We start from the raw sequence: 20,353 nt of genomic DNA on the forward strand, positions 1-20,353 counted from the left end.
CTCGTTGAGTTCGTGGAGTACACATCCGGGGACACCATCAGGTCCCATGGATGCAGTGTTTTTGCCTTGGAGAGCAGTTTTCACCTGGGCATTAGAGATGTTTGGGGGCTACTATCATTTGGTATAGATATATCTCCTTTTGGGGGAGGGTGGGTGAAGTTTGCACTGAACCTGTCAGCCAGTATGTTGGCAATGTCTGTAGGATCAGTAATCTTCACATCGTTTTGAACTAATTCTGAGCATATCTGGGAGCTTCCTCCCAGGTTTCTAACATAGCTAAAGAAGGCCTTATGATTGTCTTTTGAGTCCTTAGCTATTTTTTTCTCAAAATTTGCTTTGGATGATTTTATGAGAGCTCTTAGCTTTTTACTTATAATGATCAAAGGTGTCTTACCTCTTAAGGATTTAGCTCTATCTTGTAGTAGCTTCCTCCTTTTGTTGTAGAGTTTGTTTATGGCTGGGGTCCACCAGACTGGACGCCTGCCTTTGGTACAAAGAGTCTTTGTTTTGTTTGGGATTGCCTGATCCATGCAGTCCTGCAGGTGCTGGTAGAAGGCATTTGTAAGTGATTCATCGTAATAGGAAGCTCCCTTCTTCACCCTTTCGGCTTTCTAGACGTAATGTGTAGGCCCTATCAGTCCCCCAAACCTACACACATGCACATGTGCGCACACACAGTGTTATTTTTACAGTAGTAGCTTTGAATTATTGGCACTCAAAGTGCATTGGCAAAATGGTCATGAATACTACTTAACCCTGGTCCAAATAAAGCAGCCACTCTTATAAGATTATCAAAGAACTATGTGCCTGACAATGTTTTGCAAGTTTTTAAAATGTTGTGTGTTGATTTTGGATTTTCTTTTTTGAAACATTAGACTGTTGAATTTATCCTCTCTGGAAAAACAATCTACTAATTTGGGTTTGCCAACCACTTGTGAGTTTGGCATTGAAACAGGAAATTTTAATCTGATTGCCATGTTTGGGGGACTGATTGGGCCTACACATTACGTCTAGAAAGCCGAAAGGGTGAAGAAGGGAGCTTCCTATTACGATGTCGCAGATGCAGATTGTCGAATACGTCTATGTCGAATTGAAAAGCGCGAAAAGGCAAAATAGCGAAGCGGCTTTTCAGCCAATTCTTTCCCTGAGAAAGAAGTTGCTGGCCGCTTTCGGCACTGTAGTGCGATCTCGGAGTTGGTATATTTAGGTAGGGGTGTGTGGGGGGCACAGCCCCCCACATTATGTAATGTTTTACAGCCCCCCCCCCGCAACAGCAATTTTTTCCCCCTTGGGAAAAAAATCACTGTTCTGAGGTTTCGACGGTGTAAGCTTTCGCTTACATGGGGTCAATTATGTGTCATTCGCTCTTCTGAGCATGAGATATAATATAGACCCAAGAAGTGGGATAGCTATTACACTAAAGCTGGATTTGTGTAGGGGTGGTGGAAAATGAAAAAATGCTAGTGGTAATAGGATTTTTACTACTATGGACAGGATTAGGAAATGCCCATTTAACAGATATATTCACTGCAAGTGTCTGTAAAGGAACTTTTTTTTAACATGTGGGTCATCCTCTGTTGAATTAGTTGAGTTCTTTAATTCCACGCATGACACAAATACCATCTTGGAAAGGTAAACAGATGAAGTGGTCTAAAGTATTTACTTATATATACCCCCCCCCCCCAAATGTTACTATACAGGAAACGAGTGACTCAAACTGAAATCAGAAAATTAAACAGAGGGTCCGTCCTATGGAGCTAGTAGCAGCAGCCTCATACAAAGGGGCAAGAAAACGGAAGATGGCAATATCGGTAAATAAAAAGGTTTGTTTCCAACTTTTGGAAAGACTGACAAATGAGGAGGTGAGGTATGTGGCCTTCAAAGGTTCCCTACAAGGTGAGCTGGTGACCGTTGCCTCAGTATGCCCTCAGTGTCTTGGTGGTCTGAAATAATGAATATCATTGTGGTTGTAGTTACAGACTGGAATGCAGTCACTGATGTTAAAGACATCAGACAGGGGCCTAGGCACTTTCCTGTGCCACGGCAGGGAAGACAGCGTGCACTATTTTTATAGACAACAGGCCTTTCTTATGTGACCCGGGTGAAGTGCAAGGGCCATTGGTTCACCTGCTACTCCTACACATCACAGATATTCTTGAAAAAAACAAATATCCAATGAGTATGGGTATAAGGTGGAGAAACTCAAAACTATGTCAGTAGTAGCTCTGGACATGGCACTTCTTTTAAGGGTGACAGATATAAGGCATGGGGAAACACACTGGCAGTTCAGTTTCTCCTTTTGTACTGGGTATTTTTTCCAAACATGGTACAGTGCACATACTTAGGATTAATGGGGAGGGGCAAGGTGGACCCACACTCAAAAAGGAGATGGGGGCGCTTTAAAGGGACCATAAGACTAAACTTGTGGCACTATACTAGGAGGATCAGAAATAACAGAACAATTGCTTGGGTACACTGGCATGAACGGCTTTGGGAGCTTCTGCAGAGGCATATGGAGGGCAATGACACACACTTGTCAGAGACTGCAAAAGATAGCAGGACCTTGGCAATTTAAACAAAGCTGAGCCAGACTTCAAGTCTAGATCACTTAAGCAGTGTAATTTTGACATTTCTTCAGTGGCTATGAACTCTGGCTTTGAGATTGAAACAGGCTTTAAAACTGAGTATATAATATAAGAAATGGTTTCACAGACAGGAGGGAAATGCATGCAATCTTACAGGTGTTTCAAGACTGCTGTAGGGCATTGTGTGCTAAAGGAGGAGCAAGTAAACAGAAGTTAGAGCAATTGAACAAGTTTTTAATGTTTGAACAGGAACAGATATCCCTAATTTGCAAAGAACTACTAGGGGAAGTCATGCAAGATTTGCACTAAGCTAAAAGCCCAGGTATGGATGGGGTCCCTATGGAATTATATCAGTTATGGGGAGGGGGGTCTACTTTTGGGTTTACTGAAGGTATTAAACTCAGTGCTAACATCCCAACAGATTCCAAAGTGTTGGAAAGGAAAGGGAGGGGACAACTCTATCTAGTTTGTATGCACTCACTGCAAAATTAAACCAGTATAATAAAATTTGATGTCTATACTGGCTACGAGAATAGCAAAAATAATAGTGCTTCTGATACATGAAGATCAATGTGGATTTTTACCAGCTCATCAAGCTTCTGACAGCATTTCAAAGACTTTATTAGTCCTGGAAGACACCAGAATTAAGGGAGCTGCTCTTATGGTACTGAGATTAAATGCAGAGAAGGCATCTGATAGGTAAACAAGATGTACTTGTTCAGGAAACCTTTGGCCTTTTAAGAGGCATTGCAGTACGATGGCAAATATTTATAGGGGATCATCTGCTTATATAAAGGTTAATGCTAAATGTTCAGATAGTTGAGAGGTCCCAAGAAGTCATTAGACAAGGCCCCCCCCCCCCCTTTCCCAACTACTATTTGTACTGTATCTGCAGTAGTTTGCTGAGAGAATCTAAATATCTGGAATTCGGGACTGTCATGTGGGGCAATGTCATCTTAAACTGGCCCTTTATGCCTATAGTTTGTGGATTTTTCTGTCAAACCCAGAAACGGATTTAGAGACACTAAGATTTTGGAGTCTTTTGGGAACACTTCCGGGCATAAACTGAATATTGATAAAACCAAGGCAGTAGCATTCAATCCTAGACTTAAAGTAATCCTCAGAATGAAATACCTTTAAGTTTTGGGGATAAACTTCCCTGTTTAAGTAGACAACTGACTCCTGTTTCACAAAAGATGGTAGAATTTAATTGCAGAAACTTTCAGACTAAAAGTAGAGAAATACTCAACTCTTAAATGTCTTGAATCTTGTCGCAGAAGGTGATATCAATTCAAATGGTACTTCTTCCAAGTCTCTTATCTCTCTCTCTTTTTAAAGCAGTCACCTTATTTTTGTAATTCTTCATTTAGATGAAAGCTCTGATGCAGAGATTTATTTGGAAAACAGAGAAACGAAACAAAAAGGCGGTGCAGCGGTTAACTCGGTCGCCTCACAGCAAGAGGTTCTCTGGTTCGATTCTCGGCTGGGGTGCCTTCTGTGAGGAGTTTGCATGTTCTCCCTGCGTTCGCGTGGGTTTCCTCCCACATTCTAAAGACATGCTTTTGGAGCATTTCTCCCTGGGCCTCCGCTGAAACAGGATCGGTGGAACCTAGTTGGACTTTACCGGTCAACTAAAGTTAAATAAAAAAAAAAAAAAAAAAAAAAAAAAAAAACCTTCTACCCAAAATAAGCTACACATCTGGTGCCTGCCCATCATTCATATTATATTCCACTATCGTGTTCCATCCTACTTCACATTTATCCATCCATTCCTCCATATTTTGTTATTCATTTTTAGTCCCACTAGGCTAGTGGACTATTTTCAAGGTATTCATATTACAGGGAAAATTTGGCCAGGGCATTGGGGAACGTATGCTCTTTGGATCTGCTAGATAAAAGGGCTCCTACAGCAGCAAGGAAGAGGCCCCAAGGGAAGTAACAGCATGGAAGAGGACAGAAAAGCTATGGAGAGTTTGGAGGTAGAAAGTGAGAATTTGGAGGAAAAAAAATTGTTCAACATGGAGCTTCACAATGTAAACAAAGATTCCTGTGTGGTGGACGTTACAAACGAGCAGTGTTTAGCTATCTCTGTGGAGAATCAAGTAAGCAACGCCATCTCTTCAAGTGCTGCATATAACATGACTGGCATCAGGAAGGATTGCAGTTGATGTCCTGTTGAAAACAACTGAGCAGGATGATGCAGGTGATAGTTATGCTGTTTCATGGGTTGGTACAGCAGGTGAATTTTTCAAAAGTGCTGAGGATGGTACTGTGGAAAAGGAACCAAGTGATGTGACAGCCAAGAATGCAGCAGTTAAAATGTATGCAGTAGTGACAAAATAAAAGAGGAAAGCAGCAACAAACTAAGGTGTCTGGTTTTGTGGCAGCAGATAATCCAGTAACTAAAACATATACAGCAGTGACAGCAGGCAAAAACAGTAGAGCAACAAACTCTAATTAAAACTATGTGTAAACAGAAAAGTAGACAGAATAATAACAAAAACTGACACTGTAATAGATATTATGCACATGACAATTTGGTAACTGTTCTGGGTTTTAAAGCTCAAGAAATTGGGTCTTTTATATATATTGGGACACAGACTTTTTGTGACTTAACATCTGAAACTGATGGACTGATTATGAAATGTTTGGGATTGTGTAACAAAAAAGGTGGACTTATCTATGGAAAATTACTTGCTTTCTGGTAGTAAATGAAATGTTAAAAAATGTTACTTTGCAGTTTAGAACTAATGAAATGGAAAAAGACTAATGAAATGGAAAAAGACTATGTTAAAAAAATGCATACATAGTCTGAAAGAAACAGTTGATAATGTGCAAGTTAAAGATGAAAGAAACTTGTGGAATGGAGGGTGGAGGTTGGAATTTATTCTGATATATGAAAACACTTGTCAAGTGTTGTTTTTGTGGCAGATTAGAGACTAACATTTAAGATATGCTGACCAGCTTAAAAATGTTTCTTTTGTGGGGACTTTTCTCATTAAATTAATAACTGTGACAATGTAACCAGTGTGGGGGAGAAAGGCCATACAACAAGGTGGAGTGGTGTGCCTAGATGCACGTTTTGTAAAAAAAAAAAAAAAAAAAAAAAAAGGGGGGGGGGGTGGGGGACACTTCTGGATAGATTGTCAACAGCAAATAATGAAAAAGAAGGGAAAGGGAAGAAAAAATACACGAGGAATGACAAGAGGCTGAGGAACACCAAGAACTAGGTGAAGAAACTGTAGAAGAATAAAAACATATGACAGGGAAATGAGTAGAAAGAGTGCATACGGGAAGAGAGGTCAAGAAAGAGACTGACACTTGATTTTTTGAAGTTCTAGTTAGTGAAAATATGATTCTGCAGATCAGGGATTATTTGTACATAAATCCAGGAAAAAATATTCAGTTGGGGAAAGAGTAAAAATAAGAAAACGGAAATTTAAAAATATTTCTGCTGAACTTAAAAGGAAGGAAAAGTAACAACTGATTTTTTTTTATATTAGAAGGCTTAGGGGAAGCCGATGGTGATACAGTTGTGACAGGTTTTTTGGACCATTTAGCAATATGACTGGAGGTGATGGAAGAAAGGGAGTAAAATGAATAAATGAGAAATGATGGGAAGAAATTAGAACGTATGAAGTATTGCAGTTATGAAAGGATCATATAACCATAAAGGACTTCTACATAAACTGGCCTGAATGGTGGATTTAATTTAAAAAGTATACATTTTTTTTTTCAATGGCAGGGTGATGCAAGAAAGGATGAGAAAGTAAAATATGGGAAAATGTACAGAAATGTATTACAGAATTTAAAGAATACAAGAGATCATTATGATATGGAAAAATATTTAAAAGAAATTGATAAAAAATAAGGCATTACTGTTTAGGCAGACGTATTATTTAGAAGGGAGGAGCTATCTGCATATTTGGGTAAAATCATAAAAGAAGATATTAGTTTAATGAGGGAAATGAAAAAATGTAAAAGAAGTAAAAAGAGCACAAGAGCAAATTATGAGTGCTGTAGTAGAAGTACAGTGTGTGCAAAATGTACATAAGAGCAAGGAAGAGAGATAATGGAAAGCAAAAAAATAAAAAATTCCAGAACATTTTAAGGAAGAATTTGAAAAATAAATCACTATTAATAAATTAGATAAAGTACTCAGAAAAGTAAATATTGATTTTGTATCAGGCCTGGATGGTATAGGTTATGGGATGTAGAAGAAATTAATGGATTGGCAGACAGTGTATTTGTAAATGTACTGAGTGAATGGCTGAAAAAGGGTTTGTTTATCAAGAGTTACACAGTGGGATATTAAAATTTACATGGAAAAAAAATGAGAATGAAATAAAAAGAAAATTGGAGACCCATCACACTAAACACAGATTATAAAAGTTTTACGAGAATAATACAGAGAACAAAGGGAGTAAGGATGAGGGATATTATGGAAAAGTATATATGGTATAAAAGGGAAGGAATGCAAAGAATTGTTATTGTCTATGTGAGAAAATGTGGATGATATAAGTAAAAGAGAGGAGGGATGTCAGAAAATGTGGATGATATAAGTAAAAGGGAGGATGTGAAACTTATGGTAGGCAATATTAGCAAAGCATTCAATACAGTAGGACATGATACTTTGTGGGATATTATGGAGAAGTATGGAATAGGTGATAGAATTAGGAGTATGTGTTTATCAGCATTTCAAAATAAAACAAAGAGTGTTAGTGAATGAGTGGCTGAGTAAAGAAATATGCATGAAGTGTGGCATAAGACAAGGATGTCCCAAGAGTGGACTATTGTTTGCATTGATAATGAATGTGAGTAAAGTACCTTATAAAATGAAAGATGCAAGATATGTGATGCAAAAGGAGGTGGTGATTCCAATAGTTTTGACATATCTAGATGATACAGTTTTAGTTGTTACAAAAAATGGTAGGGAAGTGCTAGTTTGCCTGACTGGATGTTTAAAGAAATGGGAATGACTCTGAATAATGATAAAAGGTAAGGGGTTTGGATGATGTGGTGAAAATTAGGGGCATATATTTTTTCAATGAATGACGTATCTTTGCTTGGGATAAAGTTTGGGAAAAATAATGTAGTTATGATATACTACGAAGGTTTGATAAAAGAAATAAGTCTTTAGTAGATGATGTATAGATAGGCATTCGGGAAAAAAGATCTATTTGGTGAATTCTGTATTAACGAGAAAAGCACCATATATGTCAAAAATGTTTATATGATCCTAAAACATATGAAAAGGAAATTGTACAATGGGTGCTTTCTTTCACATGGGTATTCAAGATTAAACCCAGTGAAAGGAAGTGTGTTGTATACAAGTGAAAATAAAGGAGGACTGGAATTACTAAATACAGTTGTTTATTCTGCTTCAATAAACTTATCATCCAAGCATAAACCACCTTTTTGTATATTAAAAGGTCACAACCATAGCTTCTCATGGCATTCAGGCCTTTTTTGGGAATGGCTTCTTTAACGACGCACCTTCCCAGCTCAGGCAGTATTAAAGAGATTAAGGAGTCATTAACACATTGACAATAAGGTTGTTAACCTAGGATGTGCTGCAGTTCAAACATTAATCACTACTTGTCACTTATAATTCATACTTTCACATTTGTGTTCATATTTTCATAAATGAGATCCCTACATGTTAGTGAGGAGTATGGTGTGATATGCCATTGTGTGACACAGAAATTCATTGTCAAAGTCCATTTATATCACACTACCCCTAGTTGTTTGACAGTAATCCTGAAAACCAACAATATTTCCACATGTTCATAATATTTCCTGTTATTTATATTGCTAATTCTAACGTTAAGTATATACACTAATTTATGTAAATAATTTCAACAAACATGAACTTAGAGAGGACCTGCTTACAGTCATGTTCTAACAATATATGCTTAGCTTGTACAGTTCCCAAGATATGAGAATTTATGAAAGTTTAATAAAAAACATAATTTGGGGTTTGTGTACATTATAATATACTGTAGTATTTATGGAAAGACTATGAATGCACTATTATCACTGCAAAAATAATTTTTACTGATAACATTGCTATTTCTACAGTTTTAGTAGATTTTACTATTCACAAAATATTTACATTTGTCTATGCTATGTTTTTTTAAATTTACATTTTAGAAAAAGCTCAGGAATGCAAGTGCTGTCCATCCACACCACATAGCTGTTAATGTGTTAAAGTGGGTAAATGAACAGAATGAGAAATTAAAAGTGAGAAAGTACACAGTTGTGTAAAATCTTACTATAACGGTAGATGCCCTTGCCTTCACTACTGCAGTGTTTTTAACATGCAAGATTCCCTGCCATGGAAGCCCAACGTCTGGGCAGTCTACCAAAGGCTTCTTCTGCTTTAAAGATACGCTGAAGGTCACCCAAAAGCTCTTTGTGTAGCACACAGAGATGTTCAGGCCTACCATAGTCAGAACTGATTGCCCCAGTAGGAACAGCAGTCCAAGAAATCCAAGAAGTAATCTGTACATCCAGGAAGGCAAAGGACTAGGGGGGAAGGAGGGAGGGAGTGAATACTGCAGCAGTAAAGGCAAGGACATCTACCATTATGGTAAGATTTTACACAACTGCACTATGCCCTTACATTCACTGCTGCAGTATTCTTAACAAATGGGAGACTGCCAAAGCTTAAGAGGAAATTAGGGTGGGGGAAGGAGTCCCCTAAAAAGCCATGAAGAACGACACTAGTAAAACCAGCCAAGCTCTAGAGATACCATCCAACTTGCAGTGCTTGGTAAAGGTATGCGCAGAAGCCCAGGTAGCTGCTTCAAGAACAGAATTTGATTCTAAGCCTTTGAAAAAAAGCACCAGAAGAAGCCACAACTCTAATAGAATGAGCCTTGAGTGAAGAGGGAAGGCTCTTGCCATGAAAACTAACAAAAACAAACAGCTTAGAAATCCAAGAAATAGTTTGCTTCGCTACAGCAAGTCCCAAATATCTAGGATGAAAATATAGAAATCATCATACTTTCTAATAGCCTTAGTCTTATCTAAAATATACCCCGAGTTGCCTATGCATTTCCAAAGTATGCAGCACTCACTCACTGTCAGTTTGCGGAGAGGGGAAAAAGTCGGCAGATTAATAAACTAATTAAGTGATAACATTAACCACCTTAGGCATAAAAGGGTTAGTGTGCAAGGAGAGACTGTCCTCAGGAAAGATAAAAAAAAAAGGAGGACAAGCCATAAGGGCCTATAACTCAGACACCCGTCTGACAGAAGTAAGAGCTAACAAAAGGACGGTCTTCCAGAACAATATTGCAAGGACGGTGAAGCAGCAGGCTCAAAAGGAGCCTGAGTCAACTTCTCCAAAACAAAATTAAGATCCCAGGGAGGAGGAACAGGCTTTCTGGGAGGTCAAATATTAAGAATCCCTTTAAGAAATTGTTTCACCTCAAAACTAGATGCTAAAGGAGGAGAAAAAGGCAGGAGAAAGCTGATAAGTGGGCTTTAGTAGAAGTATAGGCCAAACCAGCACTGAGCAACTCACACAATTAAGAGAGAACCAAAAGAACATCCACAGTTACTGGGTCCAGGTTACAAGAGACACCAATTAGAAAACCTCTTCCATTTGGAGGAGTAAAATTTCCTAATAGTAGGTTTCCCAGCCTCCTGCAGGACTTGCAGCATGTCCTCAGAAAAAAGGTGTCAATCAAGAATCAAATTCCTATCATCCACAGTGGCAGCTGAAGCGTGGAAAGGTGGAGATGGATGAGAGATCCCTTGTCTTATGACAGCAGATCCAACTTGTGATGACTGCCCCTGGCTAAATGCAGAAAAGGAGGGAGCCAGTGCTCTCAAAAGGGAGTCACCAACAAGATTTTGGGAGCAGCCTGCTGAATTTTGAACAGGACTTTCGGAATGAGAGGAAGGGGAGGGACTGCATAAAGAAACATCCCCTTCTAACAAAATGAGAGGGCGTCCACCTTCCACACCAGAGGATCTGGAATTCTGGCACAAAACAGAGGAAGTTGTCTGTTCAGAGAGGAGGAAAAAAGATCCACTTCAAAAGTATCCCAGTGGTGCATAATGTCCAGAAACACATCCTTGCGAATCATCCATTCTTGGAACTGAGTTAAGAACCTGCTCAGAATGTCTGGCATAATGTTCAGACTGGAAGGGATATAAACTTCCTGAAGAGTCATTTGATACTTGACAGCAAGATCCCATACTAGAAGTGCCAACCAGCAAAGAAGACAAGATCTCATTCCTCCCAGTTTGTTGATATACCACATCACAATGGTATTGTCTGTTTACATAGGTAAACAGACCGATGGTGAAAAGATAAGTTTGGACTGGAGGCAAAGAAGTTCTGACTATGGCAGCTCTGAATGTCACCTTCATGACCTATGCTGCGCAAGGAGCGTTTGGGCGATGTTTGGCATACCTTTAAAGCAACAGGAGTCTTTGGTAGACTGGATGGATGTCGGACTTCCATGGCAGGGAATCTCTTATGTTAAGAAAACTGCAGCAGTGAATGTAAGGACATTGTTTAAATACAAGTACAAAAAGTTCTGGCAGATAAGAAGAAAAAGAGAAAAAGGAATATGTAAATGAAAAAAGGGGAGGAGCTCGGATCCAAGGCTGGAAAATGGGGCCAAGTGGGATCCGTAACAACTTCAGATTTGATGATATACAAAAAGATACAAGGATGTGTACAATAATGTGAGGAAAACTAAACTTACAATAATGATCTGTGCTGTTTACTTCAATCCTTCCTCAATGTATGGGTCTTCGGATCTGTGCTGAATCTGACTTTAGCCACTCTAAAGCTTTGGATCCAGTGCTCAGGCTCCTTCCCTTACCAATAATCCCCTTCTGACAAGCAAGTTACCTTTGGATCCAGTGCTCAGGCTCCTTCCCTTACCAATAATCCCCTTCTGACAAGCAAGTTACCTCAGACAATGTTTGCCCTCTACATCAGAAAGAAAAAGGAGCACCAAAAATAATGGAAAACTTACAATAATATCTATGCCCCAGAATAAAATAAAAGAAACCAGCTGTTGCAGACTCGACATGACGCTCAGACCAGGTCAGCCAGATCACTCCAGGAATGAATGAAAAGAACCAGGGGAATAACAAGGAAAGAGGTCAGGAAGTTGAGGAAGGATGGAAGCAGACAACACAGATTAATCATTAAGTGAAGATGTCTCTTCCAACCATTCCTCAAATCAAAGGACACAGTCCTCAGCTACTACTGCACTTGGGAGGTCTTACGAAGGATATGCCAGGGCACAACTGAACCAAAGGCAGCTCTTGACCTTGACTTATGCCCAATTTGTAGTATGAAATAAATGTCTGAACTTTGGACCAAGTAGATGCAGTGCAGATGTCATCAAGTGGAACACTGGAAAAGAAGGCTACAGATGAAACTGCACACCTGACTACATGAGCCTTTGGAGGTGAAGGCAGAAATAAACCTCTTTCTTTGTAAACATGAGATACAGTCAGAGATAATGGGAGAGTGTTACTTTAGTCATCCTCTTTCCCATCTTGATGGAGGAATAAGAGACAAACAATGGAACAGACTTCCTGATGGTTCTGATTTGATGTAAATAAAAATGTAATTGATGGGGAACATCCAAGTAAATGTAATCTGTAGTCACCTTTGTTTGAAAAATTTGAGAAAAACACTGGCACTGGATAGATTGATATCAGAGTCAGAAACTACCTTTGGAAGGAGAGAGGGATTAGTTCTCAGGCACAGCCTAAAACTTAAAATCAGCACTCAGTTACTGTCTTCCTTCATAGACCAGAGCTTGCGGTCACTACATCTGACCCCAATATTGCAGGAGCTGTCTAAAGCCCTACACCTACAAGTTTACTGCTACTTTTGTCATTGTTTCATAGCCTGCGGTCACTACATCTGACCTCAATACTGCAGCAGCTCCGTCACAAAGTCCTACAACTACAAATTTTCTGAGGCTTTTGTCATTGTTTCATAGCCTACAGTCACTGCATCTGACCCCAGTATTGCAGAAGCTCTGTCACAAAGCCCTACACCTATAAGTTTACGGAGACCTTTGTCATTGTTTCATATAAGCATTTCATGTAAGCATATTTATCATCAAGAACTTTGCTGTGTATTAACTTTAATCAGTTAAATACATGCCTGCTCTGTGAAACAATAGGACCCCTTAATAAGTTGGCCACTGTCTCCTTTAGCTTATCCAGTAGTCTATATTGCATATGCCGGGTATTTAGTCTAAGGAAATGACAGAAAACCTGTTTCACTTGCATATCTTTGTTAACTGCTTTGTTCTGGCTATAAAGTGCTTGCTCTCAGTTATACACTGACCTATACATTGACCTGATGGTAGGATGCCCGCTACAATCTCCTACTCATAATTCCCACCCACCCTATCCCTCCACCTTACTCTAATATACTTCCTACATATATATTTCACTTGTGACTTTTTCCAAAGCCCCCCCCCCCAATCACCTACTTCTATACAGACACTTCTCTCTCATTTTCTACTTCCTTATCAATTTTTAATTTTTAGCCCCATTCCCAACTATCTTACTCTTCCCATACTGCTTTGTACTATATCCATTTATAGTCACACCATCCCTAATACTAGCTATCTATTCTACATTGTTAACTTTTCTTTTCCTAAATAAACCCTCATTTTTCTTATTTTGACTACATTATACTATAGCGTAATACTCCTCTATTCTTTACATTCCAGAGAAGATACTAAAATAAGCTATCACTCTTCTTTTATAAACGTATACTTCCTTTAGCACCACCTCCTGCAAACTCCCTCCAATTCTAACTACACTACAATCAGTCTACTACACAACACCCACACCTCACCTATATTACTCTAACCACACTGCCCTTTTTCTACACTACTATCCCAGACTATTTTCACTTATACTCTACCCAACAATAACTGCTTCACTTCCATCTGGAGTGTTTCTCCCCGGGCCTCTGCTGAAAATGGGCTTTGCCCCAGTCAGGCTTTCCTGGTAAACAAATGTTAAATAAAATAATATATAAATAAAAACAGCCCTAATTCCCCCTGTTACATCCTTCCTCTGTGCCAGTAATCAAGGAGCTTCAATCCTTACCACTGACACCATTGAGGGATGTTCACTTGGAACAAAGATAGAGATAGACAGTATTTCCAGATGCAGCTCTCTGCACCAAGCACAATTTCCTTTAAGCGCACACAGGGAACACACACAGTCCTGGGGCAGCCCCCCCCCTCCAGGTTCGAAATAAAACTCCCCACAGACACAGCTGTTGAGTTGAGTTCTCAGCCAAGTGTTCCAAGCCAAGTCCACTCTCTCTGCAAAATCACTGTTCCGTGTCCTTGCTCCAGGAAGTTGACACACACACACACACACACGCACACACACCTGGGAAAGGATGGCACAGATTTACCAGCTATGCCCCCTCTGCCTATATTATAAGCTAGATGCTGCCACCAGAACACTCCAAAACCAGCTACTCTAAGGGTATTCAGTTATACTGAGTAAATTTAATACTGATACAAATGGTAGTGTTTGACCAATGCAGCAAGGCTTTCAGGACCGGCCACAGTTTCACCAAACAAATACAAGTACTCTCAAAGGTTAAAATATTCTCTCTCAGGAAATATTAAAAATAACACTGATGGAAAGATTCACAAAGATGCAGAAAAACAATACTTAACTAATCTCACTATATTTTCCTGACTGATTTAATTACTGTCCCCTAATTCACTTACTAGAGTGAAGGCAAGATAAAGTGGGTGGGTGGGTCCTTCTTTGTCAAGTCTCACAGACTGTCCTGAGACTTCAGTCTCATCTAATATTAGAACATTATTTCAGTGCTGGATTACAGAATGACATCAAATACATCTGGTCATCTGACTTCTGGTTCCCACACTACCCTCTTTACTAGAAAATGAACTGGAAGGTATAAAATCATTTCAAAAGCTTCAACCCTTCCAAGGTAGCAATTAGTTCACCCCTTAAGGATAATACAGTAAGATTCCTAGTCCTGGTTTTCACAAACATTTTTTTCTCTGGCTGCAATCAGAACTGTAAGATACAATCTTTATGGCCTAAACCAGGTAATTTAATTTCAGACTATTTTTCAAAGTTAGCTGGAATGAGATTAACTTCTTCTCTTTCAGTATACTCTGTTACAATATATTCATTTTACCTAAGGTTCACAACTTTTCATGCCGAAAATTCTGGAAATGTACGTGAAAGCAAAATGTGTGCAGAACAGCAGTGCGTAGTAACCTCCCCTCGAGGGGACTGTGTTCTTTGATGCCATTGACACTGTCCCCTTAATTCTAGATTGTCTAGAAAAATTCTGGACAGTTGACTATGCTAATTTCAACAGTTGCAATACAGTCTGACATACAGGTGTATTTCTTTTCTGTCCAGCAGGTCCCACCGTTGGTACATTTTTAACACAAGCAGCTTTACAAACAACATTTTCAACACAAGCACTTGTACAAATCAATTTGATATACAAATAACATGTAATTCTTTAAAAAACTTCAGCTAGCTATGCTTGTATATGTTACAAATCCACTGCCCTACTCTCTCTGGCATAGCTGGCAATACCTCACATCATCATTCCTCCTCTACTTCCATTTAAGCAATCTCACTCTACACTAATCATGCTATTTTACTCATGCCTCTCACTTCTTTTCCTTCTCCTCCTTTCTACCCAAACTCCTCCAGCAACACTACTACAAAAGAATACCTCAACTATTATCTCATTACCACTCAATCCCTCCACCACAAGCTGCTCCCAAATAACCCCAACACTGATCTCTATACTGATCTTCTTCTACTCCCATCCTAAAGTCCTCAATAACTTAAAACTAATACAAATACCCAAATTACTTAAAATTCCTAAAACAACCAGATGTTCTTTCATGGCCTTAAACATGTGCGGGGACATTTACCCCAACCCAAGTCCCATTCCTACTACACAGATAAAAAAACAAAAACTTATCACTCTTAATATCAGGAACACGTGAAATAAACAGAGGCTCTTTCATGCCTGGTTAACAACCACTAGCCCAGACATCCTTGCTATTACTGAGACTTGGCTAAAACCAGAAATAAAAGATAGTGAAAGGTTACAGCATTAACACAGCAGACAGAGCATGTAAAAAGGTAATGGAATAGCTCTAATTTTCCCAAACTTGAAAGTTTCCCCCATACTGAAATACTAACACCAAAATTCTGCACTGCCAAAATCCTTATAACATTTCTAAAACTGAACTCATCTATGAGCATCTGCATAGTTTCTTTATACTGTACATCCATCCTGGGCAAAACATTCCCACTCTTGAAAATATTTTAGCCTGGATATCTGAAACAATACCAAAAAAAACAAAAAAAAAACATCATGGGGGATAACATTGACCAGCAGACACTAACCTCACATCAATAAACCTGTGTGGCTTTACTCAAAGCATAAGTACTCCTACAAGATACAGCAAAAATAACCAACAATCCATCCTGGACTGGATACTAGTCCTGAGTCCTTCTAACTTTACATCCTCAGGCACACTCCCCCAACTCCTTAAGTGACCACCTACCAGCCTATACTCACAGGACTATCGTTCAACTCACAAAGCAACACAAGTTCAAAACTATACTCAACCTACAAAATTCAGCAAATAGGAATCGCTAACAGCTATAGACAGTCTCATCCTAAAAACACTTCCCCTTAATGATGCAGTTGAACATTTCATCAGCAGCTTCCTCCCCAGCCACTCAGCGAACAAAAAGAATAAAAAAATAGCCATATCCTATGTCTCACCAAATGATGTAAAATTCTAATTAAAGACAGGGACAAAGCAAGGGTTGCCTGGTTAATGAATAAAAATGACATAAACCTGCAGTTATACAGACAACTCTGAAATCAAACAAAGACAAATATTGCATGACAAAAAAATCATACCTAGAATTAAGGTAACCACAAAAATAACCATAAGAAACTTTGGGCCTCTATAATGTCACTATTCAACCCAGCAAATAAAAATAATCCCAACCCATACCCCAATATACCACCTCTTCAAACAACCATTAAATTCAACACATACTTTATAGAGTCCATATCCACCTAAAAGTAAACCCAACTCACTACTACTACTACTATCCCCAATACTAACCTCTATACACCCCAGACATTACACACACAACCAACCCTGACTCAAACAAAAACTAAACCATCCCCGGCTTACTTTTCAGCCCATCCCTTTATCTCAAAACTGAAACCTTGCTCAACCTCAGCAGACAACCTCCTACTAGAATACCTAAAGCTTGCCATAGAGGCAATAGCATTACCTGTTACATCCTAACAGATCCATAGCTGAATCACATGACCTAAACCTATGGAAAAGATCACACATTGTCCCTTTAAATAAGGGAGGCAATTCCAGTGACATTACAAACTTTCGTCCTACGGCATCTTGTCCCCCCTCTCTAAAATTCTAGAAAAATGTGTGCACCTACAACTTATCCACCATCGTACACGCAACCTACTTTCATACACTCAACATGGCTTTTGACCTTCACACAGTACCTTAACACCCTTATCTTTCATGGTCGCTGTCAACAAGGCCTGTGACACTGGCAAACTAGTATCTATATTTCTTAATTTGCTAAAAGCATCTGACATGGTATCTCACCCCAAACTCCTTATAGAACTTTCCTGCACTTGTCTATCCTCTTCCTCACACCTCAGTGGTTTTGTAGCTACCTAGCTGATAGGCAGCAAGTAGTAAAATGTCAGGGTTCTATCTTCCCGTATCACATCACCTCCACAGGTGTTCCCTCAAGGATCCATCCTTGGCCCATTACCATTTAATTTCTTCATCATTAACATACATTCTCCCGTGAAGGCACTCTAATTCAGTATGCAGATAACTCCACTATCTGGGTATCAAACACATTAATTTACCTACAACACAACACAAGCTTTGTCTTCTATAGAAACATAGCACTCCAATCCTGAACTCCTACCGAACAAAAAACAAAGCTCTTTCTCTTCACCCACAAATCCCATAGCTCCAACAAAACAAACTTCCAAATCTTTTCAGCCAATAATACTGAAACTGAACTGGTTCAGCATACGAAAAGTACAGTTTTGTACCTACCATAAATGTAGATGTTCGAGGATTCCCTTGCTGCAGTCCTGACAATTGGGTATAGTCCGCGTCCCAGTCGGCCCGAATACCAGAGTATAAGGCTGACGTCGGTCATGGCGCCTTAGACTGACGTCAGTACGTCAGGGTACTAATGCGCATGACCGACGTCATTTCCTCAGTCTTTTCTTGCCCCAGATGTCAGAAGACCCAAAAAGACAAGTCCCAAAAACAACCTGCACCAAAAAACATGTACAATATATACAGTAAAATATACACAAAATATAAGCATGTAAACTCACCTACACAACCACCCTGAAACACAGAGGGGAAGGAGGGAGGGTAAATTGGACTGCAGCAAGGGAATCCTCGAACATCTACATTTATGGTAGGTACAAAACTGTACTATGTTCTTCGTCTTCCCTTGCTGCAGTCCTGACAATTGGGTAGAATCCCAAAGCAGAGGTAAGGGAGGCTGGCAAATTATAAAGTAGCAGGAGCTGACAACATGCCTTGTAAAACAGCTGTGGCAAAACCAGCTCTAGTCTTAGAGTATATAGGCAGGTGATAATGCCTAGAGAAAGTATGCACTGAACTCCAAGTAGCTGCCTCCAGAATATCCTTAGTTGCCACCCCTTAGAAATGCTGTTGAAGTGGCAGTAGCCCTAGTGGAATGAGGCCTAATCCCAGCTGGAACCTCTTTGCCATGATGGGAATAACAAAATGCAATGCAAAAGCCAATCCACCTAGAAATAGTTTGTTTTGACACAGGCTTGCCCTGTGAACTTAAAGCAAAAGAAACAAGTAACTGCTGAGACTGCCTAAAATCTTTAGTCCTGCTCAAATAATAACGCAATTGCCTGTGTACATCTAAAGTGTGCAAAATCTTTTCCCCTTTATTTTGAGGATCTGCAAAAACGTAGGCAAATGAATAGTTTGGTTTAAAGCCACACTAGAAACCACCTTAGGCATAAAGGAAGGATTAGTACGTAATGATACCCTGTCCTTATGGAAAATCAAAAGGGCTCTACTGCCATAAGGGCCTGCAACTCAGACACCCTTCTTGCAGAAGTAATAGCCAACAGAAAAGCAGTCTTCCATGACAAATATTTCAATTCAGCAGTAGCTGCAGGCTCAAAAGGTTGTAGAGTAAGTTTTTCCAACACAAAATTGAGATCCCAAGCAGGAGTAGGAGCTCTACGTGGGGTCTTATATTCTTTGCCCCTCTAAGAAACTGCTTGAACAAAGGATGCGAAAACAAAGGTGGGTCACAATCATAGTGAGCTGAAATTGCTGCAGCATGAATCTTTATGGAAGAGAAAGACAAACCTTTGTCCAATAATTCAGTAAGATATTGAAGAGCCACACTCAAATTAGGCTCTGAAATCTCCAAATTCTTTGCTGTACTCCAAAACAAAAATCTCTTCCATTTTTCTGCGTACACTCTCCTAGTACTAGGCCTTCTAGCTTCCATAATCACATTTAAAACTTGTTGAGGAAGCTGAGACCTACCATGCTTCAACACAGAATATGCCAAGCTGTGAGATGAAGAGATGGAAGCTTGACATTGAGCAGATGACCGTCCTTCTGAGATAACAGATGAGGAATCAGAGGTAAAGGCCATGGAGGCTTCTTTACAAGACTCCTTAGAAGTGGGTACCAATGTTGCCGAGGCCAATCTGGAGCTATCAAAATCATCCTTGGCCTGTCCTGTCTGACCTTTAGTAATACCTTTGGAAGAAGAGGTAGAGGTGGAAAGGCATAGACATGAAGGTTTTTCCAACTGAAAGACAGAGCATCCACTTTCCAAGCTGTGTGATGAAACCCCTTTGTGCAATACTTTGGCAGCTGGTGGTTTAGTGGAGAAGCGAACAGATCTATGTCTGGAGTTCCCCATGACACTGTCAATTTTTGAAATACATGAAGATCCAGTTTCCACTCGTGGGGATCCATGATTTGTCTGCTTAATACATCTGCTAGGGAGTTCTGTGCTCCTGGCAGAAACCTTGCCTGAAGAGTCAGTTGCAGGCTTAACGCAGTCTCCCATAGAATCAATGCTTGCCTGCATAGAGGATAAGAATGTGTTCCCCCTTGCTTGTTGATGTACCACATGACAGTTGTGTTGTCTGTCAGAATCAACACCTGCCCTGGAAGAAGTAACTCCTTGAACGCCATCAATGCAAACTGGACTGCTAACATCTCCTTCATGTTGATATGTAGATGCTGTAGTCTGGCAGGCCACTTGTCTTGTATCCACTTTCCATTTAGATGAGCTCCCCAAGCAGTGTCCGAGGCATCTGTCGTTAAAATCTGACTCGCCTCTGGCCGGGTCACAGAGAGTCCCTTGTTTAGGTGACATTCCTGAGCCCACCACAAGAATTCCTTTTGAAGGCAAGGTATTATTTGAATGACAGTGTCCAAATCTTGGCAGTGCTGTGTCCATACATTTTGGGATACCATTGCAGCTTCCTCATATGCAGTTTGGCATTGGGAAGCACCAGAATACAAGATGCCATGAACCCTAATGCTTGAAGGACTGTCCTTGCAGTCAGCACGGACTGATGAGATAGTTGATGGAAGTAAAGTGACAGACTCTTTTGTTTGTCCGGGGTTAAAAGG

The 20,353-nt window shown here is 39.7% G+C and overlaps 1 protein-coding gene across 1 annotated transcript in view; it reads right to left on the bottom strand.

The window, feature by feature from the left end:
- LOC122810654 (glycerol-3-phosphate acyltransferase 2, mitochondrial-like) overlaps positions 1-20,353 on the bottom strand; it is a 938,290-nt gene that overhangs the window by 527,458 nt on the left and 390,479 nt on the right. The gene's annotated exons all lie outside the window — the stretch shown is intronic.

This window comes from Protopterus annectens, chromosome 9.part0, assembly GCF_019279795.1.
Source record: "Protopterus annectens isolate FY-2018-M chromosome 9.part0, PAN1.0, whole genome shotgun sequence".
In the NCBI taxonomy this organism is placed as follows: domain Eukaryota; kingdom Metazoa; phylum Chordata; order Ceratodontiformes; family Protopteridae; genus Protopterus; species Protopterus annectens.